This window comes from Mauremys mutica, chromosome 2 (assembly GCF_020497125.1).
Source record: "Mauremys mutica isolate MM-2020 ecotype Southern chromosome 2, ASM2049712v1, whole genome shotgun sequence".
NCBI lineage: Eukaryota > Metazoa > Chordata > Testudines > Geoemydidae > Mauremys > Mauremys mutica.
Window position 1 is genome coordinate 137,079,237 of NC_059073.1, and position 16,651 is coordinate 137,095,887.

Consider the following 16,651-nt stretch of genomic DNA (forward strand, 5'->3'; position numbering starts at 1 on the left):
AAGAGTTTACAATCTAGCTAGGTGATGTAGAAACAAGGCTGGGTGGGGTTTGTCTGTCAAAATCAAGGCAATGAAATGGTGATGCTAGACTCTGGTTCTGTTTGCAGGGGGGGCTGTTGGCCTCGTACATGTGAACATCAGCCAGAGTCTCTGAAAAACACCAGTCCCAGATTTAAAGGGCTCAAAGTTAGGGATTCTGTTCCCCTTGACTTTTCAACTCTGGGTGCTTCATTTCACTACCTTAAATCCCCAAAGTTAGGCACCCTGAATAAATGACCTGACTTCCAAAGGTGCTGGGATCCTGCCATTCCTATTGATGTAAATGGAAGCTTAGCATGCTCAGCCCTTGGAGGAATTAGGCCACCTTTATTTAGGTGCTTATCTATGGAGTTGGGTGCCTAACTTGAATTTTTGGGCCATCATTTTTAATACACTAAGAGGAATAGGAGGCTGGGTTGATAAGGTGTTTGGCCTCTTTGGGGGTTTTATAGGGAAGGAGAGACTCATATCTGGTGTTTCTGTGCCATCTGCAGACAGCCTCATCTTTGCTGGGGAATGATACCTGTGCTGCAGACAGGGCAGTCCCAGTACCAAGATTGCAAACCTATGAGAGGTCTTGAAACCTTTGTTTAAATATTAAATCGAATCAAGCTGTCCCTGTGGTGGGCATAGCCAAAGCCAGGGTGTAGTTGGCTCAGGCTGCCATGTTGTGAGGTTAGTGCTGCTGGTGTCACAAATGGTGCTTCCTCAGAAGTGCTGGCGCCACCAGGTCTAAACACTGCTTCTAATAAAACTTATCTCCAAAGGCAAGAGGGTCCTTGCCATGAGGCTTTGGAGGGGCTGAGCAGATAGACTCAAAGGTAGGAGGCTGCAGGACAGCCTGGGATGGACTACCATAAGCAAGAATTCAATGTTTTCTCTCTGCCCCCTTCCAGTCTTGAGAACTTCTGAATGCATTACATACTTTATTTTCTTCCCTTGGTTAATAATTTACCTTCTATCAACTATATTCTCCTAGTGTGCTAGCGATAGCAGGTTTTACCCTGTTTTATTTGCCAGTCCCACCTCAGCCCATGTGGATTTTGGCCGCCTTCACCAAAACCTGGTTAAGAACAAATTAGTACTAGGCTGAAGAAAGGACAAGGTTGGTATCCCTTCACTCTGTGTGAGCCATTGCCTTGTGCTCTCTCGATTCTCTACAGATGATTACATCCAAATTGCAGTGAGCATTGCGTTCAGTTCCGGGGATTGGTTATATTTTTGCAGTGACTGATTGATGAATCCACAGTTGTATTTTTGGGTAAGCTTTGGCACTCTCCAATTGCTTGGTTTTTAAGGCTGAGATTTGCTCAGGCTACTAACTGTTCCCTGGTATGAAATACATTTGGGGAAAGGTGCATGGGAAGTAATCCAGAGAACAGCCCCACATCTGCTCTTCTATGAACATCAGATCTTTGGTGCAGGCACAAATCTGTTCTCTGGATGACAAGGTGGCCTCTTAGGGTACTTCTAGTCAGCCAGCAGCAGCCCATGGCAGCACGCCTCTGAGCTTGGGTTGACAGACTTGGGGGGCTTGCACTATGGTACCAAAACTGATGTGTAAACAGCAGTTTTAAATTGCAGCTCAGGCTCTGAAGCCCACCCCACTCCCTAGTTTTTGGAGCCCAGGCTCCAGCCTGAACCGCAATCTCTGTGCAGCTATTATTAGCACAATAGCATAAGCCTGAGCCTGCCAACCTGGTCTTGGACACTCGCCACCGCGGGCTGTGCAGACGCACCCATAAACTTTCAGGGTGACAGCGATTGCAACTCTGCATCAAACCTGGTTTAGGTCACAAGTGAAAAGAAGTTTGCTCTCTTCCTAATTCTTGACATTGACACACACACACACACACACGCATGCACACGCACACACAAACTGTTGACCATATTCTGCAGAAATGCTTGGGACTGGAATAGCAGGAGCATGCTTCAGGTCGGGACTGAGGAGTATTGGCAGAACGGTGTGGAGGGAGAGGACTGGAGCAGCAGGGGCATGCTGCAGGTCAGGATTGAGGGGCATTGTTAGAGATGAGTATGTTTGTACAAGGCCTACCAGCACACTGCTTGATTTTAGTTGGTGCTGTTAGTCCTTTTTCATGAACGCTAAGTTCAATGATCCCTCTTCTATGCATATTCAAACAGCAGTGCAGTGTTTGGTGCCCCTACAGAGTCTGGGTCTAGTGAAGAAGTTCTGCTTGCTAAGAACCACTGTCCATAAAAATGGATCATGCTCCAAGATCAGACAAGAAGGTTCGGCACTAACCCTTCCCGTCAGTAAATCCTAGTGCTGACCTAACACTGGCATCCTTTCTCTCTTTTGCTCAGTTTGCTGTATCAAGAATCCTTAATATAGCCCCGCCCTAAGGTCTCTTGCTCTCTTGCAGGGAGTCAGATTTAAAGATGGAGGTCAAGGGCTCAGTCTTGCAAACACACCTGCATCTGCTTCATTTTCAGCAAGTTAGCTCTGTTAACTTCAGTAGGTTTGATGCTTAAGATTAAGCACAGGCATATGTGTTTACAGGATCAGACCCAAATTTGTACTCTCTATCCTGCAGTCTTTTGCTTCGTAGAAGTGAAAAATTCAAGACAGCTTAACACAAAACCAAGAGCCAGAGCTTTACGGTGAACACACCCATGCAGTGTTTCTCTAGAGCCGGCCTAGCTTCCAGAGTCTGTAGATCCTACCTGTTCCGGCATTAGAAGCTTGTAGAAGGATGTTGACTGAATAGCAGGCCAGGAGGCAAATAGACCTTATATGAGCTTTGACCAAACCCTGCCCCTTTCTACAGCTCTTCACAGAGAGGTGCATCATGGATTTCACTGAAAACTAAATTCTGGTGTTGCCCCTAACTCAACTCCCATCCCCAAACCCAAACCCTTAATTCAACAGTAGTGGTGTGTGTAACTTCAGTGAGCTGCTAACACATTGTAGTCTGGATTCCCGCTAGAGCCATGTGAGTGCTGCTAGTCTTCCAGTGCCTTCCCACCATTCTCCTTGCGGGCCCAGACAGGACAGAAAAGTTTTCCAATTCACTAGGAGGAAAGAATTCAGAGAACCGTTTAGCTTACTGCAGCGCTAGGACCCAAGGGCTGTGCCCCCTAAGTGTCTTAGTGCCACACACGAATGAGTGCCGCTCCAGTGATGACACAGCAGCTTGTGGGTTAATTTGCATGGTGTCTGCTGCCACACGAGTTAGGCCAACTCGAAGAATAACTCATGTATAGCTAACGCTGCAATGGAGACACTAGGCGATGCCTTCACTGGGCACAGCTGTGCTAAACTGGACCAGACCTGTATAGACTCAATGTTCCTCAGAAAAATGTACTGTCTCATGGCTGTTATAACTCAGATCATACTTAATCCTGCCATGGGTGCAGGGGACTGCACTAGGTCACCTCTTCAGGTCTCTTCCAGTCCTATGATTCTATTATCTACACTGGCCACATCAGCCAGGACAGTTACTGCCCTGCTCTTTATAGGTCTCTGACATAGTTATAACAGACGCTGGGCCCTGTTCTAGCATGTGATAGCGCTGGGCAGATCCCCCTTTGCTTGGAATTACTGACTGACTTTGGAGGCTCTACAGCCAGCCTTGTTGCACTGTTCTGCATGGAATAAATCATCTGGCATGTGGATTAGAGCAGCAAAACCATTCAAGCAGGGCAGGACGTTTCTGAAGTTCTAAATTGGCTTCTGCAGCCAATCTCGCTGAGCTGGGCAAGTGGCATTGGGATTCTGCCTCCGCTGAGCCTTAGGCATTGAAAGGAGAGCGGCTAACTCGGGAAGGAGGCCGGGTGCGAATGGAAGTGCACTCCCCTGCTTCTGAATGAGGGCTCTGGGTGTGAGAGCATGAAGACGTGCTGCTTCATGAGAACGGGCCATCTAGCCCAGTATCCTGTCTTCCAACAGTGGCCAATGTCAGGGGCCCCAGAGGGAATGAACAGAACAGGTCATCAAGTGATCCATCCCCTGTCACCCATTCCTAGCTCCTGGCAAACAGAGGCTAGGGACACCATCCCTGCACATCCTGGCTAATAGCCATTGATAGACCTATCCTCCATGAACTTATCTAGTTATTTTTTGAACCCTGTTATAGTCTTAGCCTTCACAACATCCTCTAGGAAAGAGCTCCACAGGTTGGCTTTGCCCAGCCCCACTAGAAACAAACCCTGGTGTTTGGCTTCAGCTGCTAGTCAGCCTCTCTCAGGTCTTAGTGCAGTAGTGACTGTACATTACTTTTCCTTGTTGTGCATTTTGTTGACCCACGGCTGTAGCAGAGAGAACCCTAATCTCAGTGCCTGTACAGACGAAGGTGAAAGTAAACCTGTTATGCGCAAACAGCAACGCAATCACCCCGTATGTTGGTTTTTTTAATTTGAATAACACCCTACTATAAAGTGGTAGATTACCCCTTCAAACGCTACCTGCTGCTTCCAGGGCCGAATCCAGGTACTGTTTTTGCATCTAATGAGTCAACATTTTTTCTTGCTGACATGGTTCTAAGCAGCTTCCCACGACCCAGCCTTGACCAAAGTCCCTGGCATTGGCCTCTTCAGTTTCTGCTGGAGTGTTTTCTTAGCTATACAGACTGCTTTGTCCTCCTTCGGTCACTGGATACATCCCCACCTGCTAGAACCAGATTTTAAGAAGCCTGGGTGCAAGATAGCAAGAGGCAGAATAGCAGTGGTGCCAGCCCCATGCCTTTGAAAAGCATGATTGGCATTCAAAATCTCTCTCTATATTTTTAAAGCCAAACAATCCATTTTGGGAGGGATTTATTTACCGTGTGGCTTCTGGGCCCTGTAGGTTGCACTTGGTTTGTGTTCTTAAGCTTTCCGCAGCAACTAGCAGGGATTGACAGTTTCTAAAATGAAAGCTGAGGGTCTCACAATCACATGACTCCAGGAGAACACCAAGTAGCATGAGACTTGCAATAAAATCATTGGCACTGGCAACATTGGCACAGCCTCTCAACCCTGTTACATTGTCTGGGTGCTTCATTGCAGCTTTGCCAGTCTCGTTATCCTGGCTTCCTCAGAGTTCTTAGGGTTTCTGCCAAGTGGTATCATTTTATTGTTTCTATTTACAGTAGCCCCTGGAGGCCACAATCAAAGATCAGCGCCCCAGTGTGCTAGGTGCTGCACAAACAAGTACAGAGAGAGGCCGTAGCTCAAACTCTAGACTTATTTTTGCAATAGCTGGAAGTAGCAAACCGGGGCTAGATGTGGCCTAATGCCCCTAGTGCCAGCAGGCTGGTGTACCTTGCTGTGGTAGGGCAGGGGACTAGGTTCACTCTTAGTGGAGGGAATGTTCTAAATAAACAGGATTTAGTTATAAACACTAGTGATTAAAGAATAGCAGCTATACTCCTGGGGCACTTGTCTAGCACCTTTCAGTGTGTGTTTGGGGGTGTGTGGGGGAGCAGAGCACATGCATCTCCAGGGAAGCATAATCTGCAGCACTGTAAACAATGCTGCCCTACCTCTTCCTTTCCTCCACCATGCTGTGCTTATCTGGTTACAGGGCAGAGCTGCCTGTGATAGCAGGGACCTGGACTCAATCACCCAGGAAGTCCCTTCCAGTCCTGTGCCCTATGAAGCCCTCATTGAGTGAGTATGGCCTTCTCCCTGTTTTGTATATGCCTCCTGGCCATGCTGCTTAAGTTGTGTCTGAGCTCCACTTTTCAAGCGACTTAGGGCAGGGGGGATGTTGGTTTGAGGCACTGAGCCAGCCAGCCCACTGTGGGGTGCTAGGAGATAAATGACCATACAGGTGGGGAAAGAGCAGAGCAGTAGTGGGGGCAGGGTGAAAAGAGCACAATTTCATTTGGAAAGAGTTAGAGGAGGCCTGGGCCGTGGCTTTTGTCTTCCCTGGGGCTTTTGTTCAGAGGGGCTGCCTTAGCCTGTTCAGGTAATAACACTAGGAGTCCCCTGGCCTGCTGTGCAGGGCCTGGCTAGTAGGGGGACACCCGTACCATCTACTCACATCTGCCCTCTCTGACATTACCTGCTCCACATCCTCTGTCTCTAGGTACTTCCCTGGCCCCCATCCCTGTGGTTTCCAAGTATTTATAATTATCTCAGGTCCCAGGGCTGCTGGCCTAATAACAGACTCCTTTTTATAAACCGCCTTAATTGCTGCTTTTAGGGGACAGAGCCTGCTGTGTCATTTCCCAGGACTGGGGTAAGCCCCTACCCCTGCAGCCTGGAAAACCGGTTGTCTTTTCAGCTTCAAGCTAGACAGCAATTGGGCCTTCTGCCTCCAAAACCAGGAGTCTGCTCTGTAAGCTAATAATCTGGGATAAGTGACCGACTCTTAGGTTAGGAATCAGACATCTAGTACTGTAGTGCAGTAGTTCTCAACCAGGGATACGTGTACCCCTAGGGGTACTCAGAAATCTTCTGCGGGGTACATCATCTCATCTAGATATTGGCCTAGTTTTACAACAGACTACCTAAAAAGCCCTGGCGAAGTCAGTACAAACTAAAATTTCATCCAGACAATGACTTGTTTATACTGCTCTATATACCATACACTGAAATGTAAGTACAATATTTATATTCCCATTGGTTTATTTTATAATTATAAGGTAAAAATGAGAGGCAGCAAGTGTGCTGTTTTTAAGTGAGGTGAAACTTGGGGGTACACAAGATAAATGAGCCTCCTGAAAGGGGTACATTAGCCTGGAAAGGTTGAGAGCCACTGCTGTAGTGTAACTGCGTTGTTATTTACGGTTGATACTCTGTGGGATGCTCGTACTAAGGATACTGTGGCGCATAACAAAGGATGAGGAGCAATGGGAAAGAGAATCTTAAAGCAGACTAACAGCCACCTCTGGTTTCTGCCTACAGCAGCTTATTTTTCCCTTCCAGCAGCAGAGGGGATTCTGCCGCTGTGGAAGGCTGTGGTTCTCCCTGGTATTTCCACAAGAGGCGCAGAAGGAGAATGGGTAGCTAATAAACTATTCATGTGTCACAGATCCCATTTCTTGCTGTTCAGGCCCTTTGATCCCATTAGCAACTCCGATGCGTAATCCTATACCTGCTCCAGGGCAGCACTTCCTGCCCGCTGCACCTATGGGTCCAAAGTAGTGGGGGGGGGCTTGCGGAGCTGTAGCAGAGCTTGGGGGCTAGCCTTGCCATTTGGAACACAACTTGGTGATGTGGAATCAGGAATTGTCTTAGTATGATTTGCTAATTTACAAAACATGCCCCGGTGCTATATGCAAACTACCCCTTGGCAACTCCCTTGTGCAGGAGCCTCAGACTAGCCCTGCTGCCCTGTCCCAAGAAGCAGCTACCTCAGGCCTATGTCACTCCAGAATTCAGATCAAACTCCATGCTCCATACCTAGTTTCCTCCTCCTACCCTGCACTCTTCCCCTAGGATGCACCACGGCTCATGGGGACCACAGGGCCTGGAGAGGTATAGCTGCTCTACAACACACGGGAATATTGGAAAGGTCTAACAGTCCAGACAAAGCAGAGTGCTTTAACCCATACGATTCCCCTAATGACCTTTGGCTGCAATTACTGCATGGCGTCTTTGTGCTGTGGCATACCCTACAACACAAGATGAGAGCACAAAAGCTGGAGCCAATCTGGAATTATTTACATTGACTTGTGGGATTTCCTAGGTTTATCCCACCCCTACCCGCAATCCCCAACAGGACAGACACATTCTACCGCCTATACTCCGCAGAAGACACCCTACAACAGTGCAGTTTGCTGGGGCGCTATGAACCATGGCCTGCATCCCCTAAAACCTTTGCATTTCCCACAGTCGGGTGCAGTGCCAGCGTGTGTGCAGGGTATTACCGGAAGCACATGGAACTCAACTGCTCTTTTGCAGCATGCCCAGTTGTGTTCTTGATGATTGACTCAATGGCAGTAAGTCTGTGGTAAAGATTAACCCTTCAACAGTTGTTCTGGAAAGTTTCACTGGTTCTTTAATAGCCCTTGTTCTGGTGGAGCATGTTTGTGTGTGGGGCTAAGGGGAGCCAGGCTGCTGAAGATACTTTTTATTTAATGAGGCTTCAAACAGAAGCCTTGACAACTTGTGATCATTAAAAATCTCATGGCACACTTGCAAGAGTGTGGGTTTATTAATCTTGAGTCCTTGACACATTCTAGGTAGCCTGCTTAACTGTCTTCTGCCTCCCAAAATTCTGCCAGCATTTCAGCTGGACACGGTATTCTTTGCTGTCTTGCCTAAGCTGTTGCGTACTGTTATTGTGCACTGTTAAAACTGCTGCTGTATCTCAGCCCCCAACTAGCTGCAGTGAGTCTCCTAGAAACATTTCATAAAATGCTCTAGAAATGTAACTCGCTGGCAGTGGGCTGAAGATAGAGGGGCAAGAGGAAAGGCTGTCAGAAAGGTGGGAATTTAATGGCCTTTTCCCTCATAACTGACATTGCTAGTGCTCTGGCTGAGACTTCTTCCAGCGAACTCTCGGCTGGCTATAGTTCAATAATTGGCTCCAGCTCCTGCGTGCTGTGCCCACTTGGTCTCAGCCCCACAGATACTGTGTCCTCTCCTTGCCTTTGTTTTTACAATATGTTATCAAAAGTCTTAGTTTTGGAGTCCACCACTGCCATCACCTGAATATTTCTCCACATACCAGCCACTTTTAATGAGAAAAAGACCTATAACCACAAGGCTGGTTATAAAGAACAGAAGGTTTATTATCTCTGGCTTCTAAAAGACCCTGTTTTACGTTATCGAAGGGGCCATGTTAAGCTTGACCCATCTCTCTAAATGCTGAGATGACAGAGTTGCTGTATCGCTGCTGTGTAATTTACAACAGACGGTATAATTAGGGGAATGGGACAGGGGCTGCACATAACAGGAGGGCTTCAAAATTTCTTAAATAGGATTGCTCTGTTCTCATTTGCTGTAAGTGACCAGCCAGGGTTATGCCAGAACGTGACTGGGTCAACAGCCTTTCGATTTGACTTCCAGGAACAAGCAAGCAGCTAGGCAAAGGTTTTGGTTTGTCACTATCAGTGCTGGTTCTGTCATGCCAAAGAGCTGTCAAGAGGAAGAAATGCTAGACTCAGAGGATAGAGCCTCACACTAGGACTCAGGAGATCTGAATTCCATGCCCAGCTCTGCCACAGGCCTGCGTGGTGACCTTGGGCAAATCAGTTTGCTGCCTCTGATTCCCCATCTGTAAAAGGTGGATGATACTGACCTCCTTTGTAAAGTGCTTCCAGGTCTGTGGGTGAAAAACGCCACAGAAAAGTTGGTTATTGTTGCAGATAGGGATGAAAAGGCCAGTGCTTGAGCATGGCCCCAAGGCAGGGAGGTGGATGGTCTTTTGGTTAACATGCAGGTCTGGGAACCCGGTCGCTTGTTTTCTGTCTCTGCCCTTGAATTGTGTGTGACCTTGGGCCAATCTCATCCCTTACTTTCTGTCTAAATCTGGAACGATGCTGCCTTGCTTCATGGGACTGTAACTGAATTCATGAGGGTGTGTAAAGAGCTGTGAGGGCCTCATGAGGAAGGGGCTAGGGAAGGGCAAAGGGTCATTTTTTATTCATTTATTATTTATGCTCTTGTCATCCACCCTAAGCCTGTGATTCCAATCAGGTTAGTGCCTCACTGTGTGGGAAAACTTCAGAGCCCTGCATTCCTAGTGCTGCTGGGTGTGGGGTTTGTAAGTGTGTAGTGGGGTGTGTATGAGTACGTACACACGCAGAAGCAAAGGCAGATGTGCAAGTGTAGATACAGGAAAGGAGTACAGCCCCTTCTCTCTCTCACACACACATACAGCGTTGTCACACGTGTTTTAATAGTGCAGATCATATTCGGAATGCACGGGTTCTCTCCTAGACCTGCCCCTTATTTATTACGGGTATTGCAGAAGCGCCTAGCAGCCCCAGGCAGGAACCAGGCGCTCACTGTGCTAGCGGCTGTATAAACGCAGACCAAAACAAGGGGCTCCCCCACCTCCCCTCACCCCAGCACCTTCCACCACCACTGTCACCGGGCCCCAAGCGATGACGCCCGACGCGCCACGTGGTGCTCCTGGCTTCCGAATGGGCGTGTCGCGGAGCCAGCAGAGGCGTGGTTATGCTAATCGGCGCGGGCCCGTGGCGAATGGCTGTGTGCAGGGGGCGGAGCCGCCGGGCTCTCCCCCTGGTACGTAGCGTGCGCCGCCAGTGCCGTGCAGCCTGCGCGGGCCCGTGCGGAGCTGGGAACGGGCAGGGCTCGGGGCCGAGCGCACAGCGCCGCGGAGCCACGCCGGCAGGTGAGGGCCGGGATCGGGGCGGGACTGTGGACGGCCCCGGGGGCTGCAGCTCGGGCGGTGAGGTCAGGGCCACGTGGCTAGGGGTTAAGGCGCTGGAGGGGTGCTGAGCCCAGGGGGTTGGGGCACTGTGGGGTGCTGGGCAGAGGGTGGTGCAGGGATCAGGGGTTGCTGGCCGGGGGCGCTGGGAGTCAGGGCATTAGGGCGTGCTGGGTAGAGGGGGCCAGGGGGTGCTCGGTAGGGGGAGTCAGGGCACTCGGGGGTGCTGGCTAGAGGGGGTAGAGGGTGTCTGAGGATCCGCAGGTCCTGGCTAGCAGCGGAGGTGAGGGCTGCAGGATCTGTGGGTGAGTTTGCAGGGTCTAAGCTCCAGGAGAACTGGGGGTCGGGGGGGGGGAATGTGTGAACTGGGTGTGATGGTGCAGCAGAGTTGGGATGCTAGCGCCCTGTTGCTGTGATGGGCCTTGGCTCTGTGTCCCTGAGGCACTGGAGTGACACCAGGGCAGGTGCTGAGGGCACTAGGAATTGAGTGGTATCAGGGTGGTAGTGAGTGAGTGGGTGGTCTGCCTGTGGGAGCTGTGGGGCAAGCAGAGAGGGCCCTGGCTGTGGAGTATAAGTGGTATCTGGGGATATGACAACAGGGAGCTGAGCACCAAGGAGATGTCAGGGCACTGAGTAGGTAGAGGGAGTGAAGCCAGGGGAGAGGGAAAGAAAGACTTTGTTGTGGGTGGGGAAGGGGGCTCTGCTGGGCCTGGGGAGTAGAAGAAGTAGTGGCATCTTTGAGAGGGGGTAAGTGAGGCCGAGGTCTTGGAGAACAGCTGATATCAAGGCCTGGGCCGGGACATGTAGGGAGCAGAGATAATTTGTGGACATTCATTTGCCTGAAGGGACAGGCAGGGACACGCTTGGGGAGAGCAGGGAAGCTGGTGGGTCTGTTCACAGTATGCACTTATGCCTAATGGGTGCCAGGAATCAATTCTCCACTGGAGGACTGGATGCTGCTAAAAGCTAGATATTGCACTGGAGGGGCTGCTCTTCTCTTCTTCTTTGACAAATCCAATAAGGTACCCTAGCTCCAGGTAATGCTGTAATTGTTGGCCAAGACTGCAGTCCTCACATAGAGCACATGTGGTACTCACAGCTCTGGGAGGGAGGCGGAGGGTCAGAACTCTTGGGTTCTATCCTGGTCCTACTATTGACCCTCTCTTTGGGCTTGTGCAAGTCACTTACACTCTGCGTCTCACAGAAGGAGAGAGGGTTACTTCACAGGTGGATTGAGAGCTGCTGGATAGAATCTGCACAGCCTATTGGTAGAAATGTTTTAAGGGTCACTCAGACCCTTCCTTTGTGTTTAAATATTTCCCTGTCACAACTTTCTCTGCTTTGCCACTTGGCCCTCGTGGCATTGGGCTGAGGCTGGAGAACGGGGGAAATGCTTAGAAATAGAAGTAACACTGGCTACTCCCTTATCTCTTGCTAAGCTGGGGGAAATGCCAGAAGACCAACTAATAGCATAAATGCTGTCAGGTCAGTTTTGCTTTCAAATGCCCATCAGTTCAAAGCACCAGGATGTTACTAGTAGTATGGACTTCTTGTTTGTTTTTTCTTTAAACATGATTTTTAACGTCTCCCTCCCTTGTTTGTGAATTGCTGTGATATCTGTAGATGCAAAGCAATATGCAAGGCAAAGGGCAGCTGATATGCCATTCAGTCCTTGCCTTCTGCGGGGAGACTGCCAACAAGAGGGTTAATTATTGCCCTTGGTTGCAATGACTTTTGCTGTCTGGACACTTGCCTATGGGGAACTAAACTGAGACGCACCATCCCATGCCACGTAGGACTGTCTGTTTGAAAACGAAGGTACGTAGGCCAGATTTAGACAGCCAAGAACTGTTTAGATGGGCACACCTATTCCCAGTAGGTGGTAATGGGGATACCATTACAAGGCCAAATGCAGTACTGGTGTGAGCAGACACAATTCTGGTGACATCAGTGGAGTTGTTTCTGCTTGCACTGTTGGCCTGTTGTGCATGTGGTGTAAGATTGTGGTGTATTGCACACCCCTTTATGGTTGCAGTAATCAAAAGTGTGGGGAGAGAATGTGCTTTAGAGGGTTGAGAAACATGCCTGCAGTGGGAGAGGGGAATGCTAACGTTGGTACTACAGTAACGATTCTTCCCTTTCCATCCACGCTCTGGGAGGAGAAGGGAGTTAAAAACATCAGTGCTGAAGGGGCCGAATAGTCTGGAAAAGTCTGAGCTTAAAGCATGAAGGGAGTGGTTAGGCATATGGAAAATGTGCCCTTTTGACCTTGTTACAGTAAAAGCTACAATGACTTCTCCTGTCCCCTCTGCTGGAGGTTTCGAATGCTGTTCGTGTTGACACAGCCAGTGTCTTGTGCTGTTTCTGGAACGTGGCATGGGTTGGGTGAGTTATGAAGAGGGGCGATGCTGAGACATCCCAGGGTCTTTGTCAGAGGATTGCAAGCTGAGTGGTAGCACCTTACTGGTGAGCAGAAAGGGGAAGGTAGCATAATGCTACACCACCATATGCTCTTAACTCTTTCTAATTTGCCTGTGTTTGAACAAATAACACAAATGCTTGAAAATAATAACTTTCTCACATCGGGGTGGCTTCTTGCCCTGGGAAACATTGATTCTCCCTCTAGCTGAAATTAACATGTTACTTCCAGGCTTGTGTTCTAGCTTCACAATAATGTGTAATACTTCGCATTTCCATTGCACATTCAAAGAATTACATACACTTTAAGAACTAGGGTCTATCCCTAGCTCTGCTCCTGACTCACTATCTCCCTTGGGCAGGTCGTTTTCCTGCTCTGTAAGATGGGGTTAATGACTAATTCACAGGATCCTAGTTTTGAGTCCTTTACTCACTGTGTTTCCTCCTGACATTCAAACATCCTGGGGTTTGAGAGCAGCGGAGCCAAAGGTGGGGAGGGAGACAAGGACGAAATATTGCTCTCTTCGATTCCAAGTAGGTCAAACATTGCTGCTTTTGATTGTGTCATTTCCCAGTTGTTTGGGTTGAGCCATCAACGGGTGCTTGGGGGCTAGATCTGACCTGATTGGGACTCAGGCCTCCCACCCCCTCTGTTTAAAAGTAACGCTGCAAATCTCCTTTCCAATGAAAACCCGGCAGACTTTGTAACTGTATCAAGAATGTTCATGGTCAGAGGGCTCCATGAGCTGACAGAGAGGCTAATCGGTGTTGAATCAAACAGAGGATACCTCAGGAGGTCAATCTATGGTGGGGGTGGAGAATTCTAACATGAGATGTAACAGGCAGGATGCCAGCCAGTCTAGCTGCGGATTTCTGAATGTGTGAGAAAGGGAGGTGGTGGTTTTCCACTAGTTGTGTGAGGTGTCTCTTGTAACCATTGCACGTGGGCAGCTGGATTGCTCCTGTTTCCAGCAAGCACTGGAAATTCCTCCCCCTCCTCTGTTCAGAAAGGGATGCTCCAGACTCGCAGCCTTTCTTTCCAGGCTATTGCTCTGTACTGTTAGTCTCCCCTGTTCTCAGGCTTTCGTTGCCTTTCCTTCCCGAGAGGCCCGCTATCCTGTCCTGTCTCTTCTCTAAACAATGCTGGTGGCTTCAAAAAAATTAAGTAGTAGGGGACAGGTGGGGGTTGATTCCTCCAAGCATAGGGAAATAAATCTTGAAAGACATCCTCCATGCGTTTCTCTAGCACCTTTCAGCAGCATGGGAGTAGATGTTTAGCGACACACAGGATCTGCACTATAGAACTCTTCCTGCATTTTGTATCATCACTTTTCCTGCATGCTCTGGGCCACGTGTCCTGCATGCACCAGGGACGCCAGGCATGCTGTTGCCTGTCTGAAAGGGTCCCTTAGAAGAAACCTCTGAAGTGCAGCAAAAATGGCTGCAAAGCAACATGGGGTTCTTCTGACTGGGGGGTTGCAACATTCTGAGTGCTACACATTGTGTAGTCATGATCTAGGAAATGCTGACAAAGGACAAGAGGCACCATGAGGGTGTGATGGGGAATCTCCTTGCGATTAGATCCAATCTGTGGTCCCAGTACACTATCAACTGAGAATGCCTTTGCTAGCTTCTGAACCTTTAAAAGAAATGCAAAAAAACACTCTGCTCCCCAGTGCCAGTGAGGTTCAGACAGAGCTCCTGGAGATCTAACCCTTTGTAATTCCTATAGTGCTAGTGAAACGTGCTGGCTGCCATCCCTGGAAAGTGAACTAGCCACAGGGCAGGCACAACATGCAGCTCACCATCCCCTGCCAATGCGTTTCGGCCCCGATCAGGAGGAATTTCCTTTAGGGAAGCGAGGAGCTTGCTCCCCGTGGCCCATTCCATCCTTGGTCTCTTCCAAGATTGCCAGCAGGGGCGAGGCAGTGACTTGTGAAACTGACACCAGTCCACCAGATCTTTCCAGGTTGGCCACTGAACAGGTGTCAGGGGAATGAGTTTTGAACACTAACAGCGTGGTCTGGTTTTGAACTGCCAACTTCAGAGTGCGACTGAATCCTGTCACCAATCCTCTTTTGCCATTGAGGCTCCATGTAAACCCTCGTAATGTACTGTGACAGGTCTCTCTCTGGCTGTTCTTGCATTGTTGTGCTCAGCTCTTGCATTGTTGTGCTCAGCTCTGCGGTGGTTATGGGGTATGTTCTTTCACAAAGAAGACCAGGCACTTTAGTTTTACTGTGAGGTAAATTTTTCCAGAGGTCAGCTGTGGGTGGGGTGGGGTTTCCCTACTGGTTATGTGCTTGGTGTGTGTTGTGTTTTTATCTTGGGACAGCCCAAACATATTAATCACCCTAAGGTAAAAAACACACCACCATTAGCGCTGAAGATAAGACCCAAGCTGCATGCATTGCTTAGCAGGCGTCTTTTTACACTGTAAAGCTGTGACATATGTGAGAGCAGTGCTGTAACTTTTACTGAATTGAATAGTCATTCTTGTTCCATGCCTGCACCTCAGGATACAGAGCTGGCAGAGAGAAACTTGGGAGTGGTTTGATCTTAGTAACATGCTCATAGTTTCCATGAATTCCAGCAGCTCAGACTTCTGGGAAGGTTTTGTGTGTGTGTGTGTGTGTGGTGTTAGTTAAAAATTTCTTCTGCAGTCAATATAATGCACTTACTGTATTTACTGAGCAGATGACTTAGGTGGTCAGTTTTAAGCAAGGCAGGAGGTGGTTAATAGGGTGTATATTTGCCCTGGAGCTGTTTAAATATATTTAATCTGGGAAAGGGGGTTGGACAGAGAGGTGGCTGCATTTGCAGTGGAGACAAACATTCGTGGGTTAGCTAGAACTAAAGGAGTATGAGGAGCTTCAGAGGGACCTAACAACATGATATCAAATGAAATTCACTGCAGGTATGCTGGAAGCAGCAACTTGAATTACTCGTACATGTTGATGGGGGTTCTCACCAACAGTCACCATTCAGGGAAACAAACCTGGGTGTCATTGTGGGCAGCTCAGAGAGGAAGTGTTTAAGGATTAGACATCCCTGTGAATGAGGATATCATCTGCAGTTACAGTAGTTAGGATAGAAATGTGTAAAGGGTAAATGTCTTCATGCCTGTGGGTACGAGCCAGCCACTAACTGTTGGTGATCAAGAAGAAAATTCCTATGGGCAGGTTATTGCAGGGTTTTACACTCTTGTCATTATGGCACTGCATTTGGACCATTGATGTGATCTGCTCTGACAATTTCTGTGTTCTGTGGTGATTGGCTTAGTATGGGTTGGGGGGATGGAAATAGCTGGTAAACTAAGTGCTGGGAAGTGGGGAGACAAGAAACCTGAGGCTATTCCCTTCTCACCTAGCTGCCAAGCCCATCTAAAAAGACAGGGGTAGCAGCTGTGTCACACTCCATCCTCCCAAGGGCGAGTATGTGGTCAGACTGGGCTGTACCTTTTAACCTCAATCTCCAGTCTGTGTGCTGCAGACCTTTACCAGGCTTTGTCCCCAGTTCTTTAAAGCAGCAAGGAGCTCTGAGACAGGGTGGGAGCAAGGGGTGGGTCCTGCAGTCTTGAGGGGGATTGGCGGAAATGTTTGTGTCCCTAGCACTTTCCGAAATCTGTGCTGCACTGCTTCCAGATGGATTGCCTTTCTCTGGATTTGGGAGGGGAGGGGTTAAATCGGCAAACCATCCCCCCCCAAGCCCTTGCTAAAACCTGCCCGGCCAATTCCCTCTCAAGGAATTCCTGGTGCTTTTTTAAAAAACAAAGATTTCAAAGTTGCAGTAAGCTCTTTGAGAATGTCGATCCCTTTTTAATAAGAAAGTGGTGGATGTGGCATAACAACACCATTGGGCGCTTGGGTTTGGTTTGCTTTGATTTGATTAGCCTTGAATTGG

The 16,651-nt window shown here is 48.8% G+C and overlaps 1 protein-coding gene across 2 annotated transcripts in view; it reads left to right on the forward strand.

The window, feature by feature from the left end:
* Window positions 1-10,192: 10,192 nt before the first annotated feature.
* The window catches only part of SLC39A14 (solute carrier family 39 member 14), a 29,667-nt gene continuing 23,208 nt past the window's right edge, over window positions 10,193-16,651 (forward strand). For both annotated transcript variants that reach the window (XM_045003138.1, XM_045003137.1), the window contains exon 1: window positions 10,193-10,294. The gene's annotated coding sequence lies outside the window, so the exon portion shown is untranslated. The remainder of the gene's footprint in view (window positions 10,295-16,651) is intronic.